Here is a 16,323-nt window from a genome sequence, read left to right as displayed (position 1 = left end):
AACAGGTGAGAAAGTTTCCTCATAGTTAACTCCCTCAACCTGGGTATAACTCTTTGCCACGATTCTAGCCTTAACGGTTTGCACCTTTCCATTGACGGTTTGCACCTTTCCATCTACACCTCTCTTTCGCTTATAGATCCACTTACACCCAATAGGTCTTATCCCATCAGGTAGATCAACAAGCTCTCAGACGTTATTGAAGTACAGAGACTCCATTTCCTGGTTCATGGCCTTAACCCATTCATCTTTGTCAACATCATCCATTGCTTTCTTAAAAGACAACGGATCTGCGACCCCATCATTCTTAATGATGTTTTGGGCTTCAGTCAAACCCATGTAGCGATCCCGTGGGTTTATAACCCTCCCACTACGTCGAGGCAGTCTCAACTCTTGAACTGGTTGACTAGATGTACTAACCGCAACAATGCTTGTTGATCAATCGACCTATTCAACAACTCTTGTTGAACCCTCAGCAGTCTCAGTCTCACTAGAGATCTCACGTAAAACGAGCTTACTCTGTGGCTTATGATCCCTTATGTGGTCTTCTTCCAAGAAGATAGCATTTGTGGAAACAGATACTTTGTTCTCACTCGGATCATAGAAGTATCCACCTCTCATTTCCTTGGGGTAGCAACCAAAGAAGCAAACCTTCAAACGCGGTTTCAACTTCTTTGGGTTCATCACTAGCACATGTGCCGGACAACCCCAAATCCTGAAGTGGTGTAAACTACCTTTATGCCCTCTCCATAACTCAAAACGTGTTTCAGAAAAACTTTTTGAGGGAACGTTGTTCAGGATATAACATGCAGTCTCCACTGCAAAACCCCAAAACGAGTCTGGAAGATGAGCATAACTAATCATAGACCGAACCATGTCCAACAAGGTTTTGTTTCTCCTTTCAGATACACCATTTTGTTGAGGTGTACCTAGGGCCGAGACTTAGGATGAAATCCCATGATCTATCTGAAGGAAATCCAATTCACGACTTCCATGAGCAGTGGAAGAATGATAATTCCAAATCACAATCATGAATGAACATCACATTTACAGTCGACTTCAAACAAATGGTTATACAATTCATATGCAGAAATTACAGCATGAACAACAAATGAACAAGCAAAAAACTGTACAAACATTGGTAGAAGCGTCTCCACGCTCCGTTGCGTGATCGCTCAAACAATCAGCAACCCCGAACACTCGATCTACACGACCGAAACACAGCATGAACTCTTCGCACTCGTCCTCAAAGATCGCCTCGGCCGCGAACTCCTCAGCAACACGAACAGCCTCCACAGCACCACGAACGACCTCTAGAAAACCTCGACGGTGTCGAGTTGAGTCTGACACCACCACCAAGGCTACCTTGGTATTTTTAGAGTGAGAATCCAAAGGGTGGGCTCTATTCGGACTTGTATGAGGCAGACGAAGAAGGAAACACCGATCGCGTACACGATTGGACAAGTAGGAGATGGCGGAGACCTATCATATAGGTCGATGCCCAATCGTTTAGATAAAGCTATGCGATCGTTTAGCTCATCATTTAGCTCGGTCTGTCGCCTATAGACTCTACACAATCGTTTACTTTAGGCAACCGATCGTCTAGCAAAGCTATGCGATTGTTTAGTAAATACTGCATGATCATTTAGCTCGCCATTACACGATCGTTTAGCTCGTCCAGCTGTCGTTTAGTAAATTCGTATTTACTTGGTGACTACCGTGAGATCCCTTTTTCACCGAGAGAAATCTCAAAAACTTTTATCAACCTTTTGTAAAACTCCTTTTTAAAATAGGAAAACTACTTTCCTTTTAAACTTACGGTTACCATGAATCCAATAACCACCCACTCACTTGGTTATTAAATAAAAAGAATTAATTATCCAATAATTAATATTATTATAAATATAAATGATAATTAACTTATCATACTATATTTATAACCTATAGTATTAATATTTTATCTTAAACCATAGTTCTTTTTCTATTCCATGGTATTTAATGTAAATCTCATTTACATCAATCCTCCATTAGATGTATCTCATACATCATACCGATTATATAATATATAATAAAAATACCTCTTGTCAATTTGAATATTTCAAATCAACACCAAGAACTGATCCTCAACTGAATCAATTGACCTACCAAAGGGATCTCATGGACCTGTAGCTCGAAGCTCCAACGGTACGTGAATAACTGACAAAACTCTTTACTCACGGGATCCACCATCCGTTAACTGCCAGGCACTCCACTAAAGACCGACAGCTGAACTCTCCTTACCAAAGATATATTATATGTCCATCTTAACCGATGAGCAGTGCAACAACCCTTCACAGATCGCTCGTAAGTTCAGTTGGGCCAATAACTGTTATGCCTCTTTAATTATATCCAACTACTTAAGTACCACTGATCCCTCTAATGAACATAAGTCATAGTCCTAATATGACTAAGTCCTCTATTCCAAAGAGAAGCTGTGGCCATTATGTTCAAGCCCCAGAATCAGCCCTTAAGAGATAAATCTCTCTACTTATCTCTACTTTGGGAAAGGAGCGATTCGATTTTGTGGATTGAGTTCCCAGCACACAGATTAGACAAGTCCCCAAAAAGGTAGGCATGTTGAGTTGACAATCTAGCCACTCTCACCCATACTAATCAAAGGACCGCCCTCAAAGGTAGGAGCTCCCAAAACACTTGGGATTGATGTCGTGTCACCTATGGTTGTTTAGGTGAGATGTAATTCTCTAGTATCAATGGCGTTATATACAGAGTATAGTCATCTCGTGATCCAAGTCTTATATGAACTCTTTGTATAGGACACTCCTGCTCACACGTTTCCAAATGAATGGTCAGAATCTACCATCTGTAGGAGTTTACAACACTTGGAAACCTCTACAAAGCGATCCGTATCCGTAGTGTCACCAGAATCAAGTATCCCACCTTAATCCTTATACTACAGACCTATTTAGATTATCACTTAAGGCATGATCCACTTGTATATCATATAAACATGCTTAAGTTCACATAAGATAACCAAGGAGCTTTGTTTATTGGATATGAGTAAATGCCAGAATTAAATAACACTTATTTTATTCATTAAACAATGTGTATCTTTACAAAAAAATAAGACTTCGGGAGAATTAGGACACCAATCCCAACAATCTCCCACTTGTCCTAATGAATCAGGAGACTAATGTACAATACAATATAAAATGTACAATATACAATAAACTAGGGCATACCCCAGTATCATCTCCCACTTGCCCTAGACAAGATGCCGCATGCCCCGCAGACTCAGACTCTCTGGTGACCCTCAAACACTTTAACCATGAGGGCCTTTGTAAAGGGATCAACAACGTTGTGATCCGATGCGATCTTTGTGACTATCACATCACAGCGATGCGCAATCTCCCTGATTAGGTGATATTTTCGTTCTATGTGCTTACCTCGATGATGACTCTGAGGTTCCTTCGAATTTTTCACAGCCCCACTGTTATCACAATACAGTGTGATCGGCAAATCCATATGGGAACAACTTCCAAATCAGAAAGGAACTTCTTCAGCCAAACAGCCTTCTTAGTTACTTCATAAGCCGCTATGTATTCAGCTTCCATAGTGGAGTTCGTGATTCATCCTTGCTTGATGTTTTTCCAAACAACCCCTCTATTCAGAGTAAACACTAACCCCGATGTCGATTTGCGAGAATCTCGATCGGTCTGAAAGCCAGAGTCGGTGTATCCTGTAAGGATCAGATCCGTATCTTCATAGACATGCATGTAGTCCCTCGTTCTCCGAAGATACTTGAGGATCGTCTTGACCGCCGTCACGTGATCAAATCCTAGATTGAACTGATACTGACTGGCAATCCCTACTACAAAGCAAATATCGGGTCTGGTACACAACATTGCATACATTAAACTTCCTACATCAGAAGCATAGGGAATCTGTCTCATCTCCTCAACTTCTTGAGGTGTCTTAGGAAATTGATCCTTAGACATAATGATTCCATGCCTGAAGGGTAACAAACCCCTCTTGGAATCTTACATTCTGTACCTGATCAAAATTTGATCAATGTACGATGCCTGAGACAGGGCTAATCGTTTTTTCTTGCGATCTCGAATAATCTGAATCCTAAGAACATACTGTGCCTCACCCAAATCTTTCATTTGGAATGGGCAACTAGCCAACTCTTAATGTCAGTCAGATACCCCACATCATTCTCAATGAGTAGGATATCATCCACATACAATACCAGGAAAGCTACTGAGCTATTGATGATCTTCTTGTAAACACAGGGCTCATCAACGTTCTGGTCAAAGCCAAATGACTTAACAGTAGTGTCAAATCTGATGTTCTAAGATCTAGATGCTTGTTTCAACCCATAAATGGACCTATTGAGCTTGCAAACTCTTTGCTCTTGATCTGAACAATGAACTCTTCTGGTTGAGTCATATAGATGGTCTCCTCAAGATTACCATTAAGAAAGACAGTCTTGACGTCCATTTGCTATATTTCATAATCATAAAATGTGGCTATGGACAGGAGAATCCAGATAGACTTCAGCATGAAAACAGGTGAGAAAGTTTCCTCATAGTCAACTCCCTCAACCTGGGTATAACCCTTTGCCACGAGTCTAGACTTAAAAGGTTTGCATCTTCCCATCTACACCTCTCTTTCACTTAAACATCCACTTACACCCAATAGGTCTTACCCCATCAGGTGGATCAACAAGCTCCCAGACGTTATTGAAGTACATAGACTCCATTTCCTGGTTCATGGCCTTAACCCATTCATCTTTGTCAACATCCTCCATTGCTTTCTTAAAAGACAACGGATCCTCGACTCCATCATTCATAATGACAGTTTGGGCTTCAATCAAACCCATATAGTGATCCAGTGGGTTCATAACCCTCCCACTATGTCGAGGCAGTCTCAACTTTTGAGCTGGTTGACTAGATGTTTTGACATCAACAACTCTTATTGATCTGTCATCCTGTTCAACAACTCTTGTTGAATCTTCAGCAGTCTAAGTCTCACTTGAGATCTCACGTAAAATGAGCTTACTTCGTAGCTTATGATCCCTCATGTGATTCTTCTTCCAAGAAGATAGAATTAGTGGAAACAAACACTTTGTTCTCACTCGGATCATAGAAGTATCCTCCTCTCGTTTCCTTAGGATAACCTACAAAGAGGCAAACCTTCGAACGCGGTTCTAACTTCTTTGGGTTAGTCGCTAGCACATGTGTCAGATAGCCTCAAATCCTGAAGTGGCGTAAACTACCTTTACGGCCTCTCCATAACCCAAAAGGTGATTCAGAAACACTTTTCGAGGGAACGTTGTTCAGGATATAACATGCAGTCTGCACTGCCAAACCTCAAAAGGAGTTTGGAAGATGAGCATAACTCATCATAGACCGAACCATGTCCAACAAGGTTCTGTTTCTTCTTTCTTATACACCATTTTGCTGAGGTGCACCAAGGACGAGATTTGGGACACAATCCCATATTCTATCATATAGTTCTGGAATTGGAGGTCCATATACTCACCACCACGATCAGATCGTAGTGATTTTATCTTCTTACCTAATAAGTTTTCAACTTCAGCCTTAAAAACACAAAAGGAAAGCTAACTATTACAAAGACAAGGAGTCTCTGGTTCAAACAAGCGAACCACGTCTTGAACCGTTCGAGCAAAACATTGTTTCTCCAACCATCGTGTACAAAGCACTCCGCAATCGTCTACACGATAAAACAAACACTTTGCACTATCGCTTACCAACGCTCCTAAAGTTAAATGATCGTTTAGCATTTACTATATGATCGTCTAGAAAATCCAAACGATCGTTTAGCTGTTACTATACGATCATGTATCTTTACTAAGCGATGAAACCTTAAGTACACGATCACTAAGCGCGTTCCGTACAACGCTCGCCTTCCGCGATCGTCTAAATGACTACGATGCCGCGAAGCACCATCATCTAAGCGATGCACGATCACAAAGGTAGTAACTAAGTAATGAAGCTTGCTAACTACATGATCATCTAGCGCGCGCCTATTACTAAACGACGAGCATCACATGCTCCCACTACGATCGTCTACCTCCAGCGCCTATGCGATCGCGTAACCAACGCTACGCGATATGGTAGACGATTTACCCCATCACTTAGCATTAGCTAAAAGATTGTTTAGAAAATACCATACAATCATTTAGAAAAAACTACTAAACGATCGCTTAGTTAAATCCCAACGATCGTTGACCTGAGGCTACATGATCCGACCAACGCTTGGTCTTTTTCTTCATTGAGATCCGCATCGCCATGTGCCAAAGCTTCTCACGAACGACTCGACGAACTTAAACGTTTGAAATTACAGACTCGATTGCGATGTTAATTTCACCCAAAAACACAGGGGCCCTTATAATTAACACTTTGTAATATCGAAAGCTTTAACAAAAAAGCAATTTAAACCCGAAACGTTCATCATATTCATCCACAAATGCAGAAAACGGTTAAATATAAATGTAGAAACCCACCGCGACTGAAAAATGCATTCAATTCAGATTTGAAATTTGGAATATTAGAGAACCTAGCTCTGATACCAATTGAAGGAAATCCGATTCGCGATTTCCATGAGTAGTGGAAGAACGATAATTCCAAATCACAATCATGAATGAACATTACATTTACAGTCGACTTCAAACAAACGGTTATATAATTCATATGCAGAAATTATAGCATGAACAATAAATGAACAAGGAAGAAACTATACGAACATTGGCAGAAGTGTCTCCATGCTCCGTTGCGCAACCATTCGAACAATTAGCTACCCCGAACGCTCGATGTACACGACCATAACACAGCAGGAACTCTTCACGCTCGTCCTCAAAGATCTCCTCGGTCGCGAACTCCTCAGCAACACGAATGGTCTCCCCACAGTACCACGAACGGGCTCCAGAAAACCTCGACGGTGTTAAGTTGACACTGACAACACCCACAAGGCTACCTTGGTATTCTCGATTTGAGAATCCAGAGGGTGGGCTCTGTTCGAACTTGGTATGAGGCAGACGAAAGAGGAAACACCGATCGCGTACACAACTGGGTAAGTAGGAGATGGCGGAGACCTATTGTATAGGTTGATGCCCAATTGTTTAGATAAAGCTAAGCGATCGTATAGAAAAATCTATGCGATCGTTTAGCTCATCGTTTAGCTCGGTCTGTCGCCTACAGACTCTACACGATCGTTTACTTTGGGCAAGCGATCGTCTAGCAAAGCTATGTGATCGTTTAATAAATACTATACGATCGTTTAGCTCGCCATTGCACGATCATTTAGCTTGTCTAGTCGTCGTTTAGTAAATCCGTATTTACTTAACAACTACAGTGAGATCCCTTTTTTGCCGAGAGAAATCTCAAAAACTTTTATCAACCTTTTGTAAAACTCCTTTTTAAAATAGGAAAACCACTTTCTTTTTAAACTCACGATTACCATGAATCCAATAACCACCCACTCACTTGGTTATTAAAGAAAAAGAATTAATTATCCAATAATTAATATTATTATAAATATAAATAATAACCAACTTATCATACTATATTTATAACTTATAGTTTTAATATTTCATCTCATGAAACATATAAACCATAGTTCTTTTTCTATTCCATGGTACTTAATGTAAATCTCATTTACATCAATCCTCCATTAGATGTATCTCATACATCATATTGATTATATCATATATAATCAAAATACCTCTTGTCAATTTGAACATTTCAAATCAATTCCATGAACTGATCCTCAACTGAATCCATTGAGCTACCAAGGGGACCTTATGGACCTGTAGCTCGAAGCTTCAACGGTATGTGAATACCTGACTGAACTCTTAGTCACAGTATCCACCATCCGTTAACTGCCAGGCAGTCTACTAAAGACCGACAGCTGAACTCTCCTTACCACATATATATTATGTGTCCATCTTAACCAATGAACAGTGTGATAACCCTTCACAGATCTCTCCTAAGTACAACTGATCCCTCCAATGAACATATGTAAAGTCCTACTATGACTGAGTCTTCTCTTCCAAAGAGAAGTTGTGGCCACTATGTTCAAACTCGGAATAGGCCCTTAAGGGAGCAATCTCTATGCTTATCCCTGCTTCAGGAAAAGAGTGAATTTCATCTTGTGGATTGAGTTCCTAACTCCTAGATCAGACAAGTCCCGAAAAAGGTAGGCATGTTGAGTTGGCAATCTGGCCACTCTCACCCATACTAATCAAAGGATCGCTTTCAAAGGCAGGAATTCCCAAAACACTCAGGATTGAGGTCGTGTCACTTATGGTCATTTAGGTGAGATGTAAGTCTTAGTATCAACTACATTATATACAGAGTCGAGACATCTCGTGGTCCAGGTCTTATACAAAATCTTTGTATTTGTATAGGACACCCCCGCTCGCACATCTCCACATGAATGGTCAGGATCTACCATCTATAGAAGTTTACAACACTTGCAAACCTCTACAAAGTGGGTCGTATTCGTAGTGTCACCAAGATCAGGTATCCCACCTTAATCCTTATACTATAGACCTATTTAGGTTATCACTTAAGGCATGATCCACTTGTATATTACATATACATGCTTTAGTTCACATAAGATAATCAAGGAGTTTTGTTTATTAGATATGAGTAAATGTCAAAATTAAATAACACTTATTTTATTCATTAAACAATGTGTATCTTTACAAAACAACGAGACTTCAGAAGAATTAGGACATCAATCCCAACACTATGATATAGTTCTGGAATTGGACGTCCATATACTCTCCACCACGATCAGATCATAGTGTTTTTATCTTCTTACCTAACAAGTTTTCAACTTTAGCTTATACTCCTTGAACTTGTCAAGGGCTTCAGACTTACGTTGCATTAGGAAGAGATACCCAAACCTCGAATAATCATCTATGAAAGAGATAAAATATTCATATCCACCCCGAGCTCTAACATTTGTTAGACCATAGAGGTCTGAATGTATGAGCTTCAAGGCTCTGTAATTTTTTCTCGTAAAAGTTCGTTTGGTCATTTTGCCTTCAATTCATGATTCACATACCGACAATGAGTTTTCTTCTAAACTCTTTAGAAGTCCACTTTGCACCAACTTCTCAATCCTATTGAGGTTTATGTAACCTAACCTTAGATGCCAAAGATGGGCCTTTTCTTTAGGAGAAACCTTCGTTCTTTTAGTTGTTTTTGCCGTACTGAACATTTCAGTGTTAAACAAGGCTTTTATGACTAACAACCTTAGTACATAAAAGTTAATTGAACCATAACCAATCTCCATTCCATTCTTGAAAATAAAGACTTTATTCTCAGAAAAGAAGACAATATAGCCTTGTTCAATGAGACAAGAAACCGAGATTAAGTTCCTCTTAATATGAGGAACTATAAAAACATTATCCAGTAACAGATAACGTTTCTTGTCAACAAATAACTTAGCTTGCCTACAACAATAGCTGAAACAACCTCACCAGTTACCAACTCGAAGAGTCATCTCTCCCTGTGGCAACGTTTGCCAGGAACTGAATCCTTGGTAAGAGGAACTGACATGATTGGTATCATAATTCTCTACCAAACACGTCTTCAAGACCAATAAATCATATTTACTGTCTTATCTCCTCTTTTGGAGAGTTGTGGGATGGAGGTCGTTTGCCACGAAAGACGTTTCACACGATTCTTTCCACTGAGTATTTGGTCATTTTAAAAACTTTAAACGAAAATACTAACGAGTTGCTGAAAGGAAAAACACATTGACCTACGTTAAGTTTTAAGCAAATACCCGTTGTAAAACAAAACAACATCCAATAAGGTTTTAGCAAAACTAACATGAACCCCGTGTGACATCTAGTTTCTCAATGACGCTTTAAAGGTTTAGGACAAAAGCCGCTGAAGGGAGGTCAGTTATCCCTCTTCTAAATTGAGAAGTTCTCAACCAGTCATTAATACCATATAACTCTTGCTCCTATAATGACTTTCCATCATTGATTTGGTTAAGAGATCATTAACTTACTTAACAATCTCCCGTAAGTGTGACCCGTCATTTTAGGCCCCTAGAGGTCCGTCCCAAAAGGCCAATTCGATGAAAAAAATCTGATAGGGGTAAAACCTAAAGCGACCCTATTTATTTCTAGAGTTCAACTTGATCTTGACCAATTGCACAAAACCCATCTGAAGGGGGACGCTTAAAGGCGAAACGAGGGCGTACAGAATAATCTCACGGTGTGAACCGATGACAGAGATTATAGGACGTGTTGACATGCACCCTTCACCCACTTACTATAAACACTCTCTCTGTCCACCTTGATATTAACTCATGCAAACACCATCTAAAGGGGGATGCTCCCAAGGCACCACGAAGCCAAGTATGAATCTCACGGTGTGAACATACAGGGAGAAACGTGAGTGGAATCATAGACATATCAGATACTCCTTTTCCTCCCACTGAGTATTTTATAACCTAGGGTTTAGCTTACTTAGAAAAAACACGGCTAAGGATTTTAACTAAGTGACTTTTAGGTTTGCCCAAGAGTAACTTTTACCTTGGATAGTGAAACAACTTTTGATCATCATCCATTAAACTCTTTAACGGAGTCTTTTACCAAAACGTCGCATGCTTGTTGAAAATCTATCTAATTCTCCTTTCCAAGTAGGTTCTCAGATAGGGGTGTTATGTTTCTATCAACTTAAGAACCCCAGCCTAGCCAGAACCAGCCTTAGACAACGCCTGCCTTCCGCGATCGTCTAAACGATTATGATGCTACAAAGCAGCATCGCTTAAGCAATCTCTTAGCTAGCTAAGCGATGAGGCTTGCTAAATACACGATCATTTAGTGCGTGCCTTTTACTAAGCGATGAACATCACATGCTCCCACTACGATTGTCTACCTCCAGCGCCTACGCGATCGTGCAACCAACACTGTGCGATAGAGTAAACGATTTACCCCATCACTTAGCATTAGCTAAATGATCGTTTATTAAATATTACACGATCCTTAGAAAAATATAAACTATCGCTTAGTTAAATCCCAACGATTGTTTACCTGGGGCTACATGATACGACCAACGCTTGGTCTTCTTCTTCATTGGGAACCGCATCTCCATGCTTCGAAACCTCATCACGAGCGACTCAATAAACTTAAACTCTTTGAATTACAGACTCGATTGCAAAGTAAATTACGCCCAAAAACACAGGGGCCGTTACAAATTAACATTTTTTAAAGACAGAAAGCTTTAACAAAAGTCAATTAAACCTGAAACATTCATCAACTCCAACCAAAAATGGAATTAACAATTAACCAAAAATGTAGAAACCTACCGCAACTATAAAAAGAAGTTCAAAACAGTCTTGTAATTTGGAATATTAAAACAACCTGGCTCTGATACCAATTGAAGGAAATTAAACTCGAGATTTCCATGAGCAGCGAAAATAGATCATTCCAAATTACAATTATGAATGAACATTACAAATTACAGTCATAAACGAAACATATAGCTATGTAATCAATACAAAAATTACAGAACGAACAATCAAATAAACAAGGAGAATGCTACGAACGTTTGTCGACTTTTCTCCACGCTCCTTTCTCATGAACGCTCAAATACAACAACCTCGAACACTCGAACAACACGACCGCAACACTGACCTTGATATTCTCGGTGTGACAATCCAAAAGGTGGGCTCTGTTTGGACTTGGTATGAGGCAGATGAAGGAGGAATGAACAATCGTGTACACGATTGGGCAAGTGGGAGAAGACAGAGACTTATCGTATAGGTCGATGCCCAATCGTTTAGCAAAAGCTAAGCGATCGTCTAGAAAAATATAAGTGATCGTTTAGCTTAATATTTAGCTCAGTGTCTATCGCCTACAAATACACACGATTGTTTACTAAAATAAGTTGTTGCTTAGTAAATCGGTATTTACTTGACAAGCTTCTGTGAGATGTTTTTCTGAGAAAAAAACTCAAAAATCACTTTTGCAAAACTTTTAAAAAACTTACTAAAATTAGGAAACCCATTTTTCTTTTATCTCACGGTTACCATAAACCACCAATAACCTCCCACTCAATTAGTTATTAGAGAAAAATATTTAATTATCCAATAATTAATATTATTATAAATATAATTGATAAGCAACTTATCATACTACATTTATAACCTATAGTTTTAATATTTCATCTCATGAAACATATAAAACCATAGTTCTGTTTCTATTCCCTGGTACTTAATGTAAATCTCATTTACATCAATCTTCTACTAGATATATCTCATACATTATACCGATTATATCATATAATCAAAATGCCTCTTGTCAATTTGAACATTTCAAATCAACACCAAGAACTGATCTTCAACTAAATTCATTGAGCTACCAAGGGGACCTTATGGACCTGTAGCTCGACGCTCCAATGGTACGTGAATAACTGATTAAATTCTTTAGTCATGGGATCCACCATCCGTTAACTGCCAAACACTCCACTAAAGACCGACAACTGAACTCTCCTTACCACAGATATATTATATGTCCATCTTAACCAATCAGAAGTGCGACAACCCTTCCTAGATTACTCGTAAGTACAGCTAGGCCAATAACTGTTATGCCCCTATAGTTACATCCAAAACCTTAAGTTCCAAAGAGAAGTTGTGAGTCCTCTATTCCAAAGAGAAGTTGTGACCATTATATTCAAGCCCCAGAATCAGCTCTTAAGGGAGCAATCTCTCTACTTATCCCTGCTTCGAGAAAGAAATGAATTTCATCTTGTGGATTGAGTTCTCAGCTTCCAGATCAGACAAGTCCCCAAAAAGGTAGACATGTTGAGTTGGCAATCTGGCCACTCTCACCCATACTAATCAAAGGATCGCCTTCAAAGGCAGGAGTTCCCAAAACACTCAGGATTGAGGTCATGTCACCTATAGTCGTTTAGGTGAAATGTAAGTCTCTAGTATTAACGGTGTTATATATAGAGTCTAGTCATCTCGTGGTCCAGGTCTTATACAAACTCTTTGTCTAGGACACCCCCACTCGCATGACTTCACATGAATGGTTAGGATCTTCCATCTATAGTAGATTACAACACTTGAAAATCTCTACAAAGCGAGCCGTATCCGTAGTGTTACCAAGATCAGGTATCCCACGTTAATCCTTATATTAAAGACATATTTAGGTTATCACTTAAGGCATGATCCACTTGTATATCATATATATATGCTTAAGTTCACACAAGATAATCAAGGAGCTTTATTTATTGGATATGAGTAAATGATAGAATTACATAACATTTATTTTATTCATCAAACAATGTGTAACTTTACAAAACAACGAGACTCCGGGAGAATTAGGACATCGATCCCAATAGTCACATTGTTCAAGCCTTGGAATCATCCATTAAGAGAGTAATTTATCTTTATACCCCGATCTCAGAGAAGGAGTGAATTCTATCTTGTGTAGTTGTGTTACTAGCTTCCCAATCAAACGAATCCCCAAAATGGTAGGCTTGTTGAGTCAGTGATCTGGCCACTCTCACCTATACAAATCAAAGGACCTCCTCATAGGTAGAAAGCAGTTCACAACTCACTCAGGATTCAGGTCATATTACCTATGGTCATCCTGGTGAAATGTAAGTCTCTATTATGAACAGTGTTATATAATGAGACTAGACATTTTGTGGTTCGGTATTATACAAACTCCTTTGTATAGAATACCCCCACTCACATATCTCTATATGAATGATCAAGATCAGATCATTTGTAGCACTTTACAACAATTGTAACATCTACAAAGCGGGTCATACTCGTAGCGTCACCAGGATAAGGTATCCAGCCGTATCCATCTACTACAGACCATTTAGGTTATCACTTAAACATAATCCACCTATATGTCTCTACATATATGTTTAAGCTACAGAAGATAATCTTGGATGTTAGTTATTGGATTGTGGGTTCAATGCTACTAAATGTCAACTAAAACATCTCATATTACATAAATAAAATGTATGTACAATACAATTACAAACTATAGGACCTTACGGTATTTAGGGCACTAACCCCAACAAATTGGGCAAGTAGTTCAGAGGATAAAAAGAGTACATCCGAAGGTTCCTTCTTCTTGGGAACACCTTGATTTCATGGTTCAGCAAGAAACAAAATTGTATTTCCTTATCCACGACCGAAGTAAAATATATTGTAATAGGGAGTAATTGTACGCAATTGATCTGGATGAAGTAGATGTTGATGAAGTATGATGTCTCATAAGATGTCATGACTCTATTCTATGACAATATGAGTGCGATTAACATATCCAAAAATCCAATTTAATATAGTCGTACTAAGCATATAAACATCATACATCATTTTATTCGTGATCTCATAGAAAGTAAACAGATTGTGTTAGAGCACGTTAACATAAAAAATCAAATTGCTGAAATTTTTACTAAGGCTCTTGATGCTTATCGTTTTGAGGCTCTGAGGGCAGCCTTAGGTCTTTGTGTTCTTAAGGCATAACAATTAATGTCATGGGTCGTTTGGTTGAGAATCTCGACCCATCAATTGTGGAAGCCCATAAGGTAGATCATGCAATTAACTGCCTTAATTATGGTTGGTGAAAACTCAGGGAAGTTTAACTGGGTAAAATTTCTTCTAATTCAAATTATAGGCAGTTTGATTGTGACAGGTTTCATTGTTGCATTGTATGTTTCTCTCTCCTTTAACTGCCTCTGTTTGAAGTTTGTATTCTTGATTATCTCTCTTAATCATCTCTAATGTTGAGTATTCACCAAGGGACTCACACATTTGATAGTAAAATGGTAAGATATAAAAAAGGAAAAAAGTTAAGCGCAAGATGCATGTAGTTGATGAAGTTCCACTGCCCTCTACAAACAAATATGGTGTTCGTGTGCGAGGTTTTCTTGTTGAAATTAAGGAAGTTGACGTTCCTCTATCATCTGCAAAAAGAAGACATTCTGGAGCAAGTCAGCCATTAGAAACTAAAGAGAAAGGAAAGGTAAGTTCATCATCCTTAATGATGGTTGATTAAATTGGGGCTGGTGTTGAAATTGTTCCAAACAAAACTCCTAGAGGTGAATCTGATCACATACATGAGTATATTGTCATGCCTAGGAACCTTAAAGAGATTGTTGAACCTTCTGTAAAAGCTCAAGTAGATGTTAAGGTTTCCAAAGGTAGTTTAGTTGATGATGTTAATCTTGAATCTGGTTCTGTTTTTGCTGATACAACTGTTCAAACTCCTGCTCCTGAGTTGTGTTCTAATATTGTTAATATAAATTGTCATGAATATGAGAAGTTGTCTGTTCCTATTGCAACTGAAATGTTGGTTCGTGAAAATGTTGAAATCTTTGTTCATTTATAGAAAATGAAGGTGTAAATATTTCTAATGAAACGATTTTGAACTTTGTGGTTGAGAATATTGTGTTTGCCTCCTCTGTTCTCGATGGTATTGATTCGCAAAATGCTCCTGTGGTTCTGATTTTTATAGGCACTAGGCCTAGTGAAAAGGCTAATGTCAAGATTCTAAATGAATCCCCACTTTACCCAACCAAAATGCTGATAATGTTGATTTGTTGGTCTCTATGGCTCTTGAGAATTTGAAAAATGTTGTTGAAATCTGAAGTTGACATTGATTCCAGGGATCCAAGTTGAGAGAATTCTCCCCGCTTCACTCATTCTAATGATGAATACGATATCACTATTGCTGCTCTCCAATCTAAGAAAGTTGTTGATGGTGTTGGTGTTTCTGGAGATGGTAATGATGATGTTGATACTTTTTCTGAGTCCTCTGATCATGATTCTAAGAAATCTACTTTTGAAGAAGCCTCTAACTAGGGTTTCAAGAGTAGCTCAGACAAAGAAGCTATAATATCTGTTCGGGTCACCAGGGCCACGATTCAGACTAAAAGAAAACAAACATCTGTACTAATGTCCCTTCCCTGACTTTGGATGGGGTATCTTTTCACATTGAAGAGAGTGCAAGCCTACGGAAGTATGTAGTAAAAGGAAATATTGTGGATGAGAAATAATTATCTGATCATACTAAAAAATGTGTTGAGCTTATAGAATTGATTCAAACTGCTGGTCTTGAAAGAACAATTTTATATTTGGGGCCCTACTATCCTCAGTTGGTTCGTGAATTCATTGTGAATCTTTCCTCAGACTTTGCAGATTCAGCTAGTCCAAATTTTCAAAGGGTACACATTAGGTTGTATGCTTTTGTTTTCTCTGTTGCTTTGATCAATCAATTTCTTTGTTGTACTGTGCCTGAAATTGTGAAAG

Source organism: Benincasa hispida, chromosome 1 (genome assembly GCF_027475165.1).
Source record: "Benincasa hispida cultivar pf3 chromosome 1, pf3_genome.v1.1, whole genome shotgun sequence".
NCBI classification, from domain to species: domain Eukaryota; kingdom Viridiplantae; phylum Streptophyta; class Magnoliopsida; order Cucurbitales; family Cucurbitaceae; genus Benincasa; species Benincasa hispida.
The sequence above is the reverse complement of the archived record's forward strand: the minus strand, read 5'-3'. Positions refer to the sequence as shown.